An 18,239-nucleotide genomic window follows, 5' to 3' on the forward strand; every position below is an offset into this window, starting at 1 on the left:
ATTTGTTCTTTCTTCACACAGACTGCTGTGAGCAGGCTGCAGCGGTAAGCTTCAGACAGGAACCTCAGTTCAAAATGTGAATTGGTTGAGTGTATTTTCAGGGATGAGGCTTTCAGAGTCTATCCACAGACCCTGCTGCTCAGCTTCATCACATGCAAGCAGGCAAACAACCAGAAGTCTTGGGCTGTCCATTGTCTGCAGTGGGCAAATCAAATAAAATAAATGCACAAGGCTGTAAGGAATTGCAAGAGATACAATGCAGACCTTGGTTATGGAGGCAGGTTCCCTGAGATATCCCTGTTCTGTTTACCTGGTTCTTTGTGACTGTCCAGCAAAGGTGATGTACAGCTTCAGTGGGTGCCTAACTTTAGTTAGATTAGCCTAAATCTCCTTGGTAAGTCTTTCAGACATGTTGAACAATTGCTAGTGTTACACTTTAGAGGATTGTCTCCTGTATTAAGGCATGTTTGTGTGTAAGGCAACAGTTAACAGTACTAGGTTGGTGGCTCTGACAGAAAAGCTGTGGAAAATCTGACTGTGGAAGCTGAATATCCAGTTGTTCACTTGGCTCTTCTGTGGGGTGTGACTGCCTCCACCTAAGAGCACAGCAGAGAGAAATGTGGGTTTGCACCTCAGCCCTTCCTGTACAAAGTCATGTACCTGGGCTCAGCCTCTTGAGCTTCAACTAAGATGTTGGTGGATAAAGCTGTGTGCTAAAATGGTTCTTTTTGCTGCCTCTGCCGCAGTACTACTACAGCACCTTCATCATTGAGTTTCATGGTGTCAATTTTGGACATAATGAAATACTTTGTAAACTCTTGGTTCAGTGCTTCTTCTGGCTAGTCACAAAATAGTGCAAAGAAGTGAGCCTCAAACTGACCCCTCTAAGAACTCATTGGTGTTTAACGGCCATATTATCTTGCTAGGAACAAGTCTGTTTCTCTTCTGTCATGACCCAAGATACCAGGATTAATCTAAACATTGTGGACCAGACCTTGAAGGTGCTGAAAGTTCTTGCTAAAGATGTCAGGGTTATGTGCTTGTCCCTCATACACTTATCAGAAGCTTTATAAAAGGGATGCTGCTGGTACAGTCCCTACTTATGTCTTGCTTTGGATATGGACTAGAAGTTCCTTAGAGATTAAGATGTGCTGAATGGGGTCTTGCTCAAGACAGAAATATTATGTATGAGTTGTTATGTGGTTGTGTTTTGCTGACCATTATAAACAGTGTCTGGACAAGCAGCATCTTTCTAAATAATGCCAAATCTTTGGTGCATGACACTGCACCTGGGGGTGGGGCCTTAGACAAATCTCATTTAGCAAGTCTAACCGGCTTAGAGTTGATTTCCTTCTCAGACATATGGAATTAACCAAAGTTAATAGAGACCACGCCTGGGCAGCATATTGTAAGAACTGACTTTTCATTTTCTGGTATTGGGAGGAAAAAACAAATAGTTGATCTTGAGTTTTTTTCCGCTTTTCTCCTGGTTGCACCTCCATCTTTATCCTCAGTTATGACAGCAGCATGCAATACAGACAGTCTTTCTTTGCTTTAGAAAGTTGCCCCATGCTTAAAAGCAGTAGGTAGGGACGGCATCCTTCCTTTCTGCTCATGATTCAGCCATTGCCTCCTGTGAACTTTGGCAAGACACTGAATCTGCCTTTTGCTACCTTTCTGTGAAATGAAATGCTGCATTTCCAAGTTTGATAAAGTCAGAGACAAGACTCCCATTGCTTTCAGTGACAATCCCCATGCTCTTGAGTACATTGAGACATAGCAAAGTTGACTAGATGTACAAAGTGCTTTTATTCCTGCTAGCATTTAAATCTCCACACCCATCCCTTGTCAAGCAGTGAACACCTTACATATCTTTGTTCAGCTGTGATTTTTGTTGCCCACATTCTGGCAGAAGTTAATTCTGCAGGTAGGGTGCATGCTGATTAGGGGTGACAGTACTGGAAAATGGTCTGTTCGCTGGCTGTCAGCTTGAAGCTGAGAAGGGAAGTCTGTCTCTTTCTTGGGCAATTCAATGCAACTCATAAATACCAACAATTTGCACTTTATAGGTACTTCTCCCATGCCCAGCCTTTCCCAGGATTAGCAAAGCAGTAATTATTCCTCATTTATGCTGTTGTGATGATATTATACTCATTGTAAGATGTGGTAATAACTAGAGCACAAAGTAGTTAAGGATGTGCCCAAGGTCATGCAATAAACAGCTGTAGCACCAGAGACAACTCTCCTCTGACTGCTCAGCAGCACTTCCTCGTTGAAGCTTTTCTGTGGTACATGATATTCAATTTATAGGTCCCATCAGTGTGGCCTGCAGCCTCTAAGCACATCATTTTTTACTGTGTGGTGTAAGTGTGGGATTCCTGGAAACAAGGAAGCTTTTAGTAAATTAAGTCATATTACATACATTCTTTGGTTGCTGAGTCCTTGTACTTTCGATTCTTGCTGCTACTATCTTTTTGTAATTTTTGGTAAAACATCAGTGGTGAATCTAAATACATGAAAGGTCTTCTGCCTGCACATCATCTTTCTGTAAAGGGAGAAGAGAAACTCACAGAAACCATCGGTGTAGCCTGTGTTTCAGTGGAATCTGATTTTCTGTGGATATTCAGTTTAGATAAGAACAGGCCTTCTGAAGGCCCAAGCTCTTCAGTGGGCCGTGGCCTCCTGCATATGAAGGGATGTAAGCTATGATGGCAGGAGAGGTCCTAGTCACTGGAAAGGAGAGTCTAGTATAACTTTGCACACGTTACCTTCCTTCTCTGCTTTTGGTATTTTGTTAATCGCATATTGCAATTCATGAGTGTTTAATTTGTTTAATAAAATGAGAACCTTTAGTAGCTGCCACTAACTGAGAGCTTTTGCTTTGTTTCAGATTGTGGAAACCTGAATTAAATAAAATACCCTGTGACTGACAACGTGACAACAACACCAAAAGGTGGGCTTTCTGTTTTTGTTGGTCTGGAAATGTTGTGTATCATGACTTTGCTAGGATGGATTGCCTCATGAATCTCTGTGGTTTGTTCAAACAAAACTGAGTAGTTTGACAAGGACTCCTCCTATGTCTGCATGTACAAGTGCTTTGTGTCTTGATGGTGTTTTAAGCAAAGAGAATGTGTCCATTTCCTGGGCTGTACAGTGAGGTTGTTTATGGCGCTTTTTTGTGCAGGTGTCAGTTTTCTTTAGGAAATGTCATATTGGCAGTACAAGTTGAGCTCTCCAAAAGCTGGTGCTGCTGAGTACAGGCACTGCAAGCTGAACCTATGACGTGGCATTTTTCCCTTCAAATTTAGGGTTCATCATTGCCAAGAATGTTCTCCGCAACATGGGCTGATTACTGGTCTGTCAGTCACCACATGCTCACCGTGTTTGAGGGTTCGTTGCTCTGCTTTGTTGAAATGTTTGAGTGAAGTAGTTTACAGAATACGCAAATTTGCAACGCAGCACAGATGCAAAGAAATGCTGATCCCTGGATTTCCCACTGCACCCTGGCATTAACTGTTCAGAGGAGGGTTTATGTAATGGGTACAGACAGCTTTTGGTTATTTGAATGGGTCAAGTGAAAAACAACACAAAGAGCCCTGGTAAATAAATACCATTTTCACTTTATCCAGTGGTTGTTGCAAGGACAATTATTTGGTCGTTCCTCTTCGGCCAAGAAGAGTGCTGATCCCAGCTTCTTGAAGTTTTCAAGCACCAGACTTACCTGGTGACACTGCACAGCCATGAGGAAGTCATAGGTTTAGTTTTGTTGTTTCCTGGAGCTGATTCTTGTCCTTCTTTCTAGGGTGAGGAATGGAGTGAAAACCGGGACATACGTTGCCTGCATCTGTGTGCTGGGGACAGTTTCTTCTGGCCCCAACACTGCTGCTTTTACCGCAGCCCCTCTTTTCTCTCTTAGAGGTTCTTTTTTCCTACAGCTGAAGGCATGAATCTGTCCAGAGTACATGTTCACAGCAGGAGAATGAGCAGCAGTGTTTCAGTGCAGAGCGGCAGTATCTGCTGGGTATTTCAGAGTGCAGCATTTGTCGCCAGCTCTGAAGTACTGCGATATAACTGTGACAGGCTGCAGGGCAGACATACTGTTTGTATTTTCAAGATGCTAAAAGGAGTTGCTGTGGTCATGTAAGCCTTGTCTTATGTGTTTGTGGAAGGCAGTGAAACAGGTGAAGTGTAAAAATTTATCAGCAAGCCTCCAGTTGTACCTGAAATGAAACTGCCAGGGGTCTTGCTCACGGTATTAATCCTTGTCCAGCAAGAAAAGGTCTAGCTTTGATTTCGGTGAGTACAAGATGCTTCTTTTAGCTACCTCTTATCAGTCTCTGCATGTCATTGTACATGATTCATTAGTCAAAAAGTTAAATGGTCAGGAAGAGCCGGGCCTTTCAAAGTTGTAATGAGGCTGAGTCCAATAAATCTAATGGTAGACAGCAATTTGAAGGTCTTGAGCTTGAAGTGTAGACAAAGCTGTTTGGTGGGTGCTCTTTGCAAAGAGCAACAGTGAAGTTGAGAAGAGTTCATTCTGCAATTTAATTCACTGGTGCTAGTCTGAGCTTCGAACGTCTTGATGGCAGGTGTTGAATATGCTGTCTGCTCATACCAAAAGCTCTTCACAAACAGTGATGTGTGTAACCAGGAAAGTCAGTGCAGGCCGGTGAGCTCTTGACTGAAAGTGCTCTCCTGTCTGTCTACTCTTAGAAGTGAGTAGTAATCCAATTTTCCCAGTACCCGGAATATGTGTATTTTTCAGCTGTGTTTGAGCTGCTCACAATTTGTCATGTGGAGAAGAGTATAAATTGTATAAATGGAGAGCAAAAAAGCTTCTTGTAATTAAATAATCAGTTGCCTAAATCCCATCTTAGTAAGCTGATCAAACAGTGAGTGCAGGCTGCAGGAGCAGCCCTGGACCAAGGCTAAACACTTTAAACTTTGAATTGTTTTAGTTCTTCTATCTAATACTGTTCTTCTTCCCTCTTCTCCTGTGTGAATCTAAGGCATATTCAGATCATCTGACTTTTCCCAGCACACTAAATGTTCAGCTCTCCTTTTTGTCTTGATAGCTTACCTTAGAACCATCCCTTAATCTTGTACACAACTTATTTAATAGCACAGAAAAAAATCTTCACGCATTTCTTGGTCTGACTCGCATCACTTTCCGGACTCCCCCAAAGTACCCTCACTCTTCTTCCTTATCACATAGCAGTTGTGTATCTTGCACAAAGGAGTGAAAGTAAGACTGTTTGTCTCAGGCCTGTCTCTGCAAGCTCAGGCATATATTGAACCTAAATATTACCTAATTTTTCACACTTGCAGGGCAATAAAACCCAAATCCTCAAACAAAACATGAAATGTAAGCACAGTCGTTGTGTTTTACTGAAAATCTGAAAAAAAGAAAGAAACCAAACATTTTTAAATCTTACCAGCATATTTCACAGGAAGAACATGTGTATGTGCAGGAAGTGGTTCTCAGACCTGTAATAATTCATGGTGAATTTCCATGTGGTATGAACAAAAAATGGAGAGAATTTTATCAAAAGCCCAAAGACCAGCATTGCCTAGCTTAACATTAGGCCCTTGCATGTGGCTACTGCTTGCAAGAAGTGTGCTTGCCCTGCTCTCCTCCTGTGGAGAGCAGAGTCTGTAGATGGGCACCTCAGGAGGGCTCTGCAGATCACATGTGGTCAAGCCATTTTCTGGAGAACCTCTTTCTTTCCAGTGAATCTAGAAAAAGCTTTTGGTTTTTGGACACCTGTTCTCTGTTGAATGTGAGGTATGAAGAAACTGAGTGAGCTTACAAGCCCTGTAAACAGACCGATCTAGCTGAGCATTTACATCTATGCTGTTAAAAGAGTAATATGAGAACTGTGATCACCATTTATACTATGAAATCTTTTGTGCTTCTGTCTTTAAAATTGCTGCTCTTTTGGGCTGTTTATCTTGTAAAAGTGGTCTGCTATAGCACAGCAAATAAAATTACTGTGATGAGACATCTGATCTCTTGGAGAAATCTAAGTGTTGTTGCACCAAGGTGTACTGGTTTTCTAGTTCCCAGTGAAAGATTATGCACATAAAGTTGTTTTCTGGAGACGATGACATACCCATCATTACCAGTCTCTCCTACTCTGCTGCTAGAAACAGAAAGTGTGACGAGAGATTCAACAATGCCAAGAGCTCCCACACCAGAAATTCCTGAGGAGAGTGATGCCACCTGTGTGGGGAGTGAGGACAGTCCACATGACCAGACATCAAGGATGTTATCCTTAGGCCTGCTTCTTTCTCTGTTACAGATTTCTTGTGTGACATTCTTCTCTTTGTGCTAAAGTAACAAAAGAAAAGAGAAAGCCAGACCCACTTCCCTGTTGAAGTCATGGACATCAATCACATCCAGCATCCTCTGGTTTGATGCTAAGGACTGGTGGATACCAAGGGAGCTCTTTCTCATGTAAGGCAGAAGCTATTTCAACTGAGCCTTGGCTGTTCATGTTGAAGTCAAAAGGACCTTGAGCTTACAAAAAAAAAAAAAAAATATCTCCAGTTGATTAGAAGTGCTCCTTGTATTGTTGTTCCAAGGGCTCCTCTCATAAGGAGTCCTCCAGTGCATGAGGCAGAGAGAAGGAGAGTTTCTCCATCTAAAGATCTCATATGGTGTTTGCCCTGAGCAGCACTTTGCTGGGATGTGCAGTACACTGCTTTGCATTCTCAGTAGGCAATCCTGTTCGCCCTGGGCAGCAGGAGGGCTGTGGTCTGGCCAGTATGCTGAAGAGTTAGAAAAACACATGTCCTGGTCTGCATCCAGCAGTTTAGGGTGGAGGACGTCAAACTGTGATGTTAACCAGCTCTGTCTTGTGGACCGAATGTGCGCCTTGCAGACCTGTGTGATGCTCCCCGTGTTTGAACGTGGAAAAGTGGGAAAGCTGCTGGTGCGACACCTCCTTTCCCAGAAGCTTGTGGATAGGATGGAGACCAGGGAAGCCCATCTGCCCTAGGTCCTGTGCCAGGGAGGAAATGAAGCGGGAGGTCTTGAATGAAGGTTGCGGCTGTAGTATCTTTTCTCCAGTAGTGCAGGCAAAGCAGCTGGCACCCATATGACTCTGAACCAGCTGTGCTTGCAGTATTAAGTCTGACGGACCAGATTTCTAATTGGCATTCTTCTGCTGAAGACAGCACGAGTATGTCTGTATTGCACAGCAGCAGAACTGGGTGGTTGTTTTTGTTCTCTTTCAGGTGCATCTGGGCATTCAGACTACATGTCCAAACCCCGCTTGCTCAAATAATTCAAAGCCTGAGATTATGAATATACAGAAATAGGTGCTCTTTTTAAGGGCCACTTTGCTTTTCATTGTCTGAGATTACATATAATGTATTACATATAATGTATAAAGGCGCAGAGTTTAAAAAGCAGCAGTTTTCTGAGTGATAGCAAATGCTTGAGTTAATGTTCTACCAAACACCAGATGTGAAACCCAGAGGCAGGGCCAGAAAAAAATTTATTGGGGGAGTATCTGAGGAAGTTGTTCTTATTGACGCCAGCAGCTCCCAAGTGCTATAATAGTTAGTTAACCAAGTGTTTGTAGGGTTTTTTTAATGACTAATTCCATTGCCAGCAATGTCTTCAGGAAAAAAACAGCAAATGGAAGGAACAGGTGGTACACAACTTTTTAAAAAGGAAACAACATATTGTAGAACTGCAAGCGTCTGCTTCTACTTAATGCTTAGTCTTCAAACACTCTGTGATGCGGTTCATTTATGTGGAATAAATGACTAGACCAGCCAGTAGGCCCTTAGAATACTTCCTTTTTCATCCTTATTTTAGTAATTCAATGGGGTAAAAACATATCCCTTGTTATCTCCTGCATACCTTACCAGGAATCTGGAAGGCAGTAAGGTAATAACAAATTTGATTAGATCCTTCTCCACAACGAGTGGGAGTCTGCTTTTGACTTCAATGGGAGTAGGAGCCAGGCCTTTTCTTTGTAATACAGCAGTGATGTCTTCTGAGACAGTATTAAATAAGAGACATTACACGCTTTAATTCTAACCTGAAAAGTGTAAATTAAGCAAGACAAGTCTCTTTGGAAAGAGAAAACATCTTTTATGAGATTATCTGATATAGCAGGAAAAACTGGCAGGTTTGCAGGTGAGTGGTGAAGACCTGTATAAAAGTTTCTACTCCCAAAAGCTTTTCTTGTTTTGGGTTGGTTAGTTGGTTTGTTTGGTAGGTTCCTTTTTTTCCCCAGCTGTTGGATATCTACAAGGTTTGCTTCGCAGCTTTTGAGCGTAGTGGCTGTAATGCCTTTATGACTTGAGTATCTTTTGTTACTGGTGGGACAAAACCATTTCAGTGTGTAGCACTCAGAAATAGAAGCTTTTCTGTTACTTACAGGCCCGACTCATATCCTGTTCATAGATTTTAATCTCTGTTCCTCATGTCCTCATATGTTTCGGGAACCATTACCACTCAACAGGTGGTATGTCAAGAGTCTTTCCTTTCTCCTGTAGTCACTTGTTACTGGTACCAGTGGGGAAAAGCTACAATAGAACCAAGGTTAAAGCAGTTCAACCTTATAGGGCAGTATGGAGGGTCTCACTGCAGCTCTGCCTAAAGGGAATGTCAGATTTTCCATATGGCTAGGCCTTTAAGAGAAAAGGGATGACATCCTGAGAGAAAAGAGGTAACAGTTATAGGAAAAATTGGTTATTTTTTTTCTAGCTCTTAACTGCTGCAAGCATAAGCATGTCTCATTATCTAAAGGCATTGCAGTATCTCTTTTAATGTTGCTTCTCACCTTGGAAGCATATGGGATTAGTGGGAGCCATTCACCAAATTCTTGACTTTCAGACTTTGACAGGTGGATTGTAGAATTCAGTTAATTTGTCTGAGCTTCAACTTATTTGTCTGAGCAATGCACAAAGGTAGGAAGTATTTCACTTTAAAACTCACACAAAACTCCACTGGTTTTGCTTAGAACCGATTTGCCTTCTTACTATTATAATTATCTGGTTATTTTACTGTATGAACAAAACACTTTTTAGGATACACAAATCTTAAGTCTTCTGTGACCTCTCCTCTAGATATTTATGTGTAGCTGAAATAACTTTGTCAAGTCATTTGGTTTATTATTTCTCGTCTCAAATCCTGATGAAATTGTCAGACCTATGCTTCTAGGGAGTGCAGTCTGATTGAGTATGGGGAACATCAGCCTAAGAGTTGAGAGAGTTGGGCATGAATGGGACCTCATAACATTTTGATCCTGACCAAAAAAGAGGGAAAATACTTGTTTTAGAGGTCCATGTCACTGTCATCCTTATTTAACTCTGTTGGCACAGGGGGCTGTTTACCCTTTGCTGCTTTTCTCCATCAGATAGGTTTATAATCCAAATGCTGTACACCATGGTGCTTTGCTTTGCTAGACATTGATATAAACGCTTGATGTTGCAGCGGTGGTTGCTTTGAGCTGAGGCTTCCAAAGACCCCTCTTCTGAACAAGAGTTGAGGGAAATTGTGTGGCTGAAAATGTGAAAACCTCAATCCTCAGTTTTTAAGTGCAGTCCTAGGAGAGGTTTGGCTGTGACACAGAACTGTAGGCAAAAATTCAACAGATGCGTGTGCTCTTAGCTGAGCTGTCACACTCAGACTGCTCTTGCCAACTATTTGAATCAAAAGCTCAGAGTTAGGGAAGATACAATGCATCACAATGGTGCTAAGTTTGAAACTCAGAGCTTTGTAACTTTTTGTTCTTTTATTTTGTTCTTTTTTTTTTTTTTTTTTTTAAAATGGGAATATCTGCAGTGGGGATAGGAGCCAGCTGGGGGCAAGGCTCTGTGTGGTTGAATGTTTGCATTTGGAGAAAGGCTTTTGGATCTGGGGCTCGCTTGAAATAACACCAGTCAGGGAACAGTGCCAGCCCAGAAATCCTTGCTGTGGAAGTGGAATGGGATGTGAATGGGAATGTGCAGGGGTTGACTGTTTCCAAATACAAACCTGCACTATGTCACTAATGAGTTTGAACTCATGCAAGACTGAGTAGGGGGAAGCCTGTGTTCCCCAGCAGTTACAGCCTTGCATCTTTGCCTGCCCTGTGACTAGAGGGCCAAGTTGAGGAACCGGAAAAAATGCCATGTTACTCTTTTGTGAAGGTGTTTAGTTCCAGAGCTGAGGCAGACAGGGTGAAGGAGGAGCCTCCTTGGAGATCCGTTCCTGAAGTACAAAGAGAGCATTAGTATCTCCAGTTTGCATGTGAGGAAATGAGGCATGTCTCAAGACATTAATATTATCTGCAGACAGTAGGCAAGTCTGTGGCCTAGCCGGGATTAGACTCCAATCTCCTGAGCCCCATGCAGTGCTTTGTTCTCTCTTCCCTCAAAGTGCCTGTTTCCACTGTACATCTTAATTAACAGCTTATCCTGATCTAACAACTAAGAAGTGCCTCCTAAGTGCAAACAGTAACAGTATGGACAGATGTGCATGAACTTATACTTTATTTCTAATTAGAACTGGGATAGATGCATCTGAGTCACATTATAATGTACTCAGAAGGAGAAAATATAGACCGCAACCCCTCAAGTAGGAATCTATTGATTTGGATGAAAAGGTGTTGCTTTTCTTAACCAAACACAAAAGCAAGTTTTGTATGTGAGGTTGTGGGAGCTGACCTAGAAATTTTGGACTTTTAAATAGAATTTTGACTGATTCTGCCAGTGTCTTTGTATTAAGTTACGCATTTTCATAATAATCAGGAGCTGGGTCTGAAGATTGTCGTGCTTAAGCTCTTCATGTCAGAATGCAAATATGCATGTCGTGTTGTGCTAGAAATCTTGAAGCACCAGGGTCAGATGCTTATTTATCTCCAAAGTTGCTGTAGCTCCATTGATTTCAACAGACTTGCACCCACATGCATTTGTAACAGCCAGCAAACAAGCTCTTGAGTCTCAGAAATGCACCATAAAGATACCAAGCAACATCTGTAACATGGCAACAGGAAAGCCTTTACGCTGTTCTCATTACTGCTGGTCTCAGAGATTGGCAGTAATAGTGAGCATATGGTGGAGGGTTTGCTTTCTTTTTGGTCAGGCTAGTCAGATTGTTTTAAATTTGGTAGGCTCCCAGACAGTAGCCAGTTACAGTAGTGGTGCGAGCACCCAGCTTTGAGGAACCTCAGCTTTGGTTCAGTGTGAAGAGTTGGGAAGCCATCACACAGCAGCACATGTCCATGATTTCTTCTTGCTTTCCGTGGGATTAACGCTTCCCCTGCGTGAAGTCTGGCCTTGCTGAATCAATCAGAAAATGTGCCAGCAGGGTCTGGTGTCTTTGCTTTCCCCTTCCAGGCCCTCTGGAGTGCTGTTGCGGGCTGCGCGGGCAGCAGAAGCCCCAGGCTGCCATCCCATGGGTAGGCTCTTTGGTTTTGCTGTGTTGTCTGAGGCTGAAAACGAAGTGCCTTTTGTGCATGGCAGAGAAGGAGGTACCGGGGCTGGGAAAATAGTTGTGGGCCATGAGCAGTGATTATGTATTCCTCAGGATCAGCATCTCTGCTGGTGTTAATCAGCACCAAGGCCTGAGATCAGTGCAGCACCTGCTGCTGCGGCTGCTTTTTGCCTGCTGTCAGGTGTCTCACAGTCTTATGCAAATAAACCATTTAAGAAAATGAATTACTTGGATCAAGCCATTCTGCTAAGAATAGCACCAGATCCTGTACAAGCCAGACAGATGCCTGAAAGATGTCCTATATTTACACAAAACGTAGCAATTAGGTTTTCCCCTGGTATATTTTGTATTTTTTACATTATTTGCCTATTATTTCTGCAAGGGCAGAGGGGGAGGTGGCGTGAGTGTTGTAACTCCTGCCTGTAATTATTCAGCCAAAAGAAACAGAAAAAAAGCCTTCTGGGTGTTTTCTACATCTTGGGATTTATTAGATGTCTCCTGTGCTGACAGGACAAGATGTAAAATTGCTTTCAGTGTTCATCTGTCACCATGTGAGATGGAAGAAGCAAGTCTCACAAAAGTATTGTAGCGCAGGAACTTGTCTTGTTTGTTTCAGCTCATCATGGGCCATTCCCTCCCTTTTTTAAATGGTTTTCAGGTCTCACTTGAATAGACAAAAGTGATTTCGATTTTTTACAAGTGCAGTACAGGGGAGAGCACCTTTCATTTAAAGACTATTTCCTAACAAAATCTAGAGCTGAATTTGAAGTGTTTAGTCTGTTTCTACATCACTGCTAATCATTAACAATTAATAAAATAATTTACAGTTTGGAGAAATCCTGGAGCCTATTTGTCCCTGTAGGAAAATATTACTTCTTTCACTGTGTTCTGCAGTCATTTGAAAGAAAGAAGGTAAAGGAAAAGATAGTTTGTTCTGTTGCCCCTCAGCTGAAGCAGCTCTGCATTTTCTTGGCTACTGTAATGAAGCAAAAACTTCTAATCAGGAAAATGATAAAAACAAATGTGCAGACAGAAGCAGCTTACCAGTCATCCTACACAGGTCCTTGCTAGGATCTGATGGATGGATTTACACTGTCTGGAAAGGCCAGAGAGCAATCAAAAAGAAATGGGGGAGTCCTGTAGACCATGCTTCTGTTGGTGGGAGGGCACCACTTTTGGGACCCTTGGACTCAAACTCTCTTCTCTATCATGTGGTTGCAATGAAAGCAGCAGGTTTAAAGCTGGGTGAGCCTTGCAGCCTGTTTGCTGTGGGAAGAAGGTTCAAGTTCAGCTGAGCAATACATGGAGGGACTGCCTGGTTTCATGGGGGATATGCCATTTAGACCCCGCAGGTTGTTTGGACAAGCTGCATGCTGGATAAGTTTATATGAGGTAGGGACAAGCTCTGATTTTTTTTTTTTTTTTTAATTTTTTTTTTTTTTATGGAAGTCAGGAGCAAATGTCTGTTTCCTTCATGCTGACTTCACTCACGCTTTCTCAGTGAGTCCTTATGGGTATGAAAAGAGTGAAAGCCCTGACTGGCCCAGGGCAGGGGTGGGGTGGGGGTGCTGTTGTGTGTGGAACCATCTCTTGTATTTCCAGTTGAAAAGATTAATCTTGAAAATGCAAGCACTCCGTTTTGGGAGCAGGTTTTTTTTGATGGATCACAGACATTGGCCCCTGATGTAGTTGGTGCAGTTTTTAAAACTGTAATCTCTTTGGGAATATTAAAATGTGAACATGATGCTGTCTGCTGCTTTAGGTGAAGCATGTCAGGCAATTTTGTTACCTCCTAATTGTGACCAGCCTTATTGTAGGCTTTTGGAGTGCTGCTTTCCTGCTGTGCAACCTGAATGAGTATCTGCCCATAAGGAACACATCAAGGGCTGCCTTAAGAGGGCTTCTGTTCTGCATGGTGTTTCCAGAAACTGCTTTCTCCAGCCTGTATCTGGTGACACTGACATTACAGCATTGTCTGGTGACATGATATCCCCCCTGTATGGGCGATCTAGAGCTCTTCTCTTGAGTGTGAATGGCTTTTGTATTTTGCTGTACTTCAGCTTAGTTATGAAGTGAGGAGAGGCATGGGAGATGCTTAGACAGTGCCTTGCCTGTATGGGACATGTTCTGCAGGTAAGGAATAAAGCTGAGGCTGAAGGTTACCCAGCTCTCATGAAGGTTACAGAGAATATTTGCAGAAGAAGCAATCTGCATCTCATTTTCAATCTTTAGAATTCATGCAGAAGAAAGTAGGCAAGCCTCAGACAACTTTATTGTGGTTATGAATCATGTGCCTGGGCACAGCAGCTGTGATTTGTGGGTTCAGGGCATTTTTAAATGCATGCATGACTGTGGATAAAACTTTTAATCTTGCAAGGAAAAAAAAAAAAAAAGTAAAAGGGAGAGGGACAATTAAACAAAGTGAAGTGACTGAGAGCTGGTCCAGAGGTTTTCAAAAAACAGTGGGGTATTTTTCTGTTTTAAATGTTGGTTTAGAGTCTTTGAGAAGGAAAACCTAAGCTTAGCCCTACAGGTCTGGAAATACTGCTGGTCTGTCTGTAAATCCTGTGTTTCCCCCTTGCACAGAGCCCTGTGGAGCTGCTGGAGCTGAGGGTGATGTTTTGCAGAACCTTCTAGAAGAGAGAATAATGTGACAGCCCTGCAGCCAGGTCTGCATAGCTGAACCCTTGCTGTAAGGCTAAGGGGGTGGTCAGTACATCCTTCTCTAATGGTGCAGAGTAGACACTGCCCTACCTGTTAGGCTGTGTCTGCCTCGATCAGGAAGCAGTATTAACTTCCTAATTAGTTTTATATAGCAGTTGGAAGTTGACTACAAGGTATAGGCTCAGCAGTGGCACTTGTGGAATCAGAAGACATGAAGAAGCAGGACAAACAGCTGAGTTTTGCATTTGCAGGTGCAGACAAAGTGAAGAGATTCATGGATGATGTTAGCCCACAGTGTGTCCTTCATATCAACTTTCATGAGAGCATTAGATCTCAGGAGGTTGTCATCTGCCTTAGGAGTCTGAAAATAGACCCCTCTGAGCACGGGATAAGCTACCCTAATGAAAGGGCTTGGTACCTGGTCTGGTCAGATTGCTCCTGGCCTGTTGTCCAGGCAGATTGCACAAATATTTTAACTGTGAAATAAATCCATGTTTCTGAGAAGCAGCCTGTAAAATGTCAGTGCTTGCATTTCTAGAAAGGCTACTTTCTTCAGCTTCGATTGATTTCATCTGCAAATATGCTACCTAGTTTATAGGGTTACATGAACTCAGTGTATCTCAATGTATGTGCTGGTAGGCTCTTTCCATGGGAGCTGTTGCATTTACCACTTTGATTTAAAACTGTCTTTGATTCTCCTGATTAAATCTTGCCCTCCTCTGGAGATGTTTTCTGATCGATTAAAAAGTATGCAGCAGACACTCTTCTCCACTGGTGACCAGTGGATTTGGTGTACTGGTGAGTTGTCAGGAGGTGGGTGCTATGCTTGCCCTTGTGCATATTCTGTTGCAGACATCAGTCTGTATTTGATGGGGCACTGAGTCTCTCCGCATAGCCCCTGTGGTTGTGTGTCTCGTCTTGGTCTTGCATATTAGCGGGTGTGCTGTGTTGTGCTAGGTCATGCTTTTAAACTGCAGGACTTTTGAGTGCTGATTGCAAATTGAACAGGAAAGGTTGCTTAGATTATCAGCAGGAAAACTGTAGAAGGCATGACCTTTCCTCTGCTCCTCAAGACAGAGCAGAGATTTGGGGTGTTTTGTAGAATTCTGCTTTGAAACAAATTGGTAAATAGCAGGGAAGTTCCTATCTAGAACAGGTTAGTTGCTGAGGTGTCCATAGGCTTCTTAGGTGCTGAAGGAGGTGGGGTGGAAATGACATTAAATAGAGGTAAGAACTTAAAAAAAAAAAAAAAAAAAAGTCATGCAGAGATGTGGAAATAGCTTATTCAGGCAGGAATAACTAGGAAAATTATGTCAAGCAGTGCAGATGAAAATTTTGCCTGAGCACAGGCTGTGACTATTTACCATGATGAGGTTAGATCGGGGGTAGTGTGAGCTGCAGGGAGGAAAAAAAATGACCATAATGTCAGTGCCCAGAGCCAGGTAAATGAGCCATCCTGTAGGACAGGTCAGGGGCAGTGCCAGAGCTCCCTGTGGATGTGATTCCAGAGGTGATGTATTGTGGTGTCATCCTTGACAAGGAGAATGGGGCTGACAAGGACTGGCTATACTTTATGTGCTTGTTTGAATTCAGGGGGAGTTTGCTGTGAAAAAGTTAGTACATACAGCCTGCATGTAAAGAACCAGTGTAAAGCTTCAGGTCTCTGTCATGGCCTTTGTGTTTAACAGTTTTCATACTTTACAGTTCTTTGTAGTGTCTCTGTAGCTGTGTGTGATACAGGAGTAAAGACAACTTGCACCTCGGAGTGAGGGGGGAGTCTAGCAAAGGTGAGCTTTGCAAGGGTCTGGGAAGAGCCTCAGACCTGCCTTCTGATGGGCAGGGCCCAAAATCATTTCAAAGGCTCTTCATTAGAGAGACACACTACATTCAGCCCCACCTTTTGTAAAAGCATGTCTTTGAGTATGTGGGAACAATGCTGGCTTCAGGTGTTAAATGCTGGTGGAGAATAAAGGGTGTCTTAAACATCTAGAACTTTAAATTGTCTTTCAGTAAAAGTAACTTTCAGATCGCCTTTTCTGTTTGCTGTCTGCTGGAAGATAGATTTCCATTATCAAACAGGATTATGATCTTGAGTATTTCTCCTGAGCTTTCAATATCCATTTCATGGCAAGTATTGGGGAAAAACACAGTTCTGTATATTACGGGATACTTCTTTGAAATGTTTTTCTTTTAAAATACAAATGGGAAAGGATACTTGTTAGAGAAATATAGGAGCAGTTGGTGCATTATTGTATGATGAAGGATCTAAAATAGGCATAACAGTGGCCTTAAAACCTAACCTGAATGATTGTAGTTTTTGACCATTACATACTTCTGGGAGTGAGTACTGGGAGGTGACAGTAATGCCACATCTGGGCTGTGCATTTGGGTAGGGAATCCAACAGCTTATCTAGATTTCCTAGACCAGATGTTTTATGTGTTACATGTTTAAATTTTGCAGTTTCATATAACTTCTTCCCCAGACCAATCCTTTCTTATGATCTAAATTTTGGCCTTCATATCCATGGCTGCAGCCCAGCTAATGTCTGTAATTTAGCACTGTTACTTGTCCGTCATGGTTCTGCTGGCTGTGCAGGAGCCAAACTCAGCTGCAGTGCATCAATGGGAGTGTCTGGGGACAAAGGTACTAGTTAGTATGCGTATGAGGGGAACAATGAGGTCCTTAAGAAGTACAGAAAAAAGTTGCTGAGGGTGGGGGAGTTACCTAGTCCAAACTAGTGAAAAGCTTTTCTAGGAATGATAATTTTGAGCCACATAATGGAAATAATAGAATTGGCCTAAAAAAATGGGTCAGTGAGGTGACGGAAGCTCAGCAAGCAGTGGAAAACAGTTGTAGGTGTTCTTGCTTTTTATTAGTGTGATATCATGTTTGATCTAAAGTTTGCTGTAGAAGGATTCTCTTTGTCACCACGGCTGGCTTTGAACCCTGTGATACAGGGCAGAGCATCGTATAATACCTCTGCGCATGTTGGTCCCGTGGCTGACGGCAGGGGAGCGTGGCATTCAGGAGGGCTGTGCTCAAAACCCAGCTCTGCTATTGACTTCCCGGGTGACCTCAAGCAATGTGAAAATAGGGCTAATGATACACTTAGCATGCTGTAGAACCGTGGAGCAAGTGTGCCGTTGTTACATGTGTATTAGTAGCATTGCTGTTAGGAGAACTGGTTTCATAAACAAAAACAAATTGTCAGTGATTAGTTTTGGCGTGTTTTTGAGAGAAGCCTACAGTTTACTGCCTGCAGAGCACTGAGGAGTAACTAGTAAAAGCTGCTTGAAGTCCTAGCCAGATGATAGAGCCAAACTGTGATTATGATTGCACATCACAAAAGCTGTCTGTTTGGGAGGAGATTTAGCTATTTATTCATTCATGGCTTAGACCCCATCATGCAACAGCAGCCACATTTGTGCAAACATTTGCTCATTCTGTGACAAAGCCACTTGTATTGGCAGGTTAGGAAATGTAGCATTTTTGTATTAAAAGGCAATAGGTAAGCTTTGCCTGTAGCTGTAGACCTGGTGAAGTAATATGCTATTCAGCTCAATTAGAGTGGCACAGTGAAAATAGGTGTAATACTGCTGCAGTGAAACAGCATGTAAAGACCTGAACAAATGAGACTTTATTACTATGAATAATCCTCCCTCATATGAGTAGAACCACTGCAGTCAGGGGCCCTATGCCTCTGTTTCATGATGTATCTGTTACTGGTTTTACTGTTGACTTAGTTTTGATGCTTTTTGTTGGCTGAAACATTATAATGTTTTTATTTTAAAACTCAGTAACTGAAACTTGCTGTTACAGTGGACAAAACCATCTTTTGGGATCCTTCTGCTTTGGTGGTATGGACTGTAAAGGAACAGCTTCTCTGTTCCCTTTCTGCCCAGCCATACAAGATTGCAAGCTAGGTTGTCCTGTGATAATACGCTTTTTTGAGTGTGTGTAAAACCATTCTGTCTTGGCATGATCCATGTAATACATGGGAAAAAATTTCCCATCTAGTAACTGATGAGAGCAATTTCCTGTAAGCCAGCTCTTCATGTGGTCTCTGGTTTACAGCCAGTTCTATTTTTACTGCCTTTTTCTTCTTTCTCTTTTTTTTTTTTTCCCTCTCCCCCCCCC

The 18,239-nt window shown here is 42.5% G+C and overlaps 1 protein-coding gene across 21 annotated transcripts in view; it reads left to right on the top strand.

Annotated features, from left to right (window-relative positions):
• The window catches only part of MAP2 (microtubule associated protein 2), a 222,603-nt gene that overhangs the window by 35,078 nt on the left and 169,286 nt on the right, over positions 1-18,239 (top strand). For all 21 annotated transcript variants that reach the window (XM_026852882.1, XM_026852874.1, XM_026852880.1 and 18 more), the window contains one exon: positions 2,891-2,953. The gene's annotated coding sequence lies outside the window, so the exon portion shown is untranslated. Of the gene's footprint in view, positions 1-2,890; positions 2,954-18,239 lie in introns of those variants that run through there.

This window comes from Athene cunicularia (assembly GCF_003259725.1).
Source record: "Athene cunicularia isolate RWA chromosome 7 unlocalized genomic scaffold, athCun1 chr7_part1, whole genome shotgun sequence".
Lineage (NCBI taxonomy): Eukaryota > Metazoa > Chordata > Aves > Strigiformes > Strigidae > Athene > Athene cunicularia.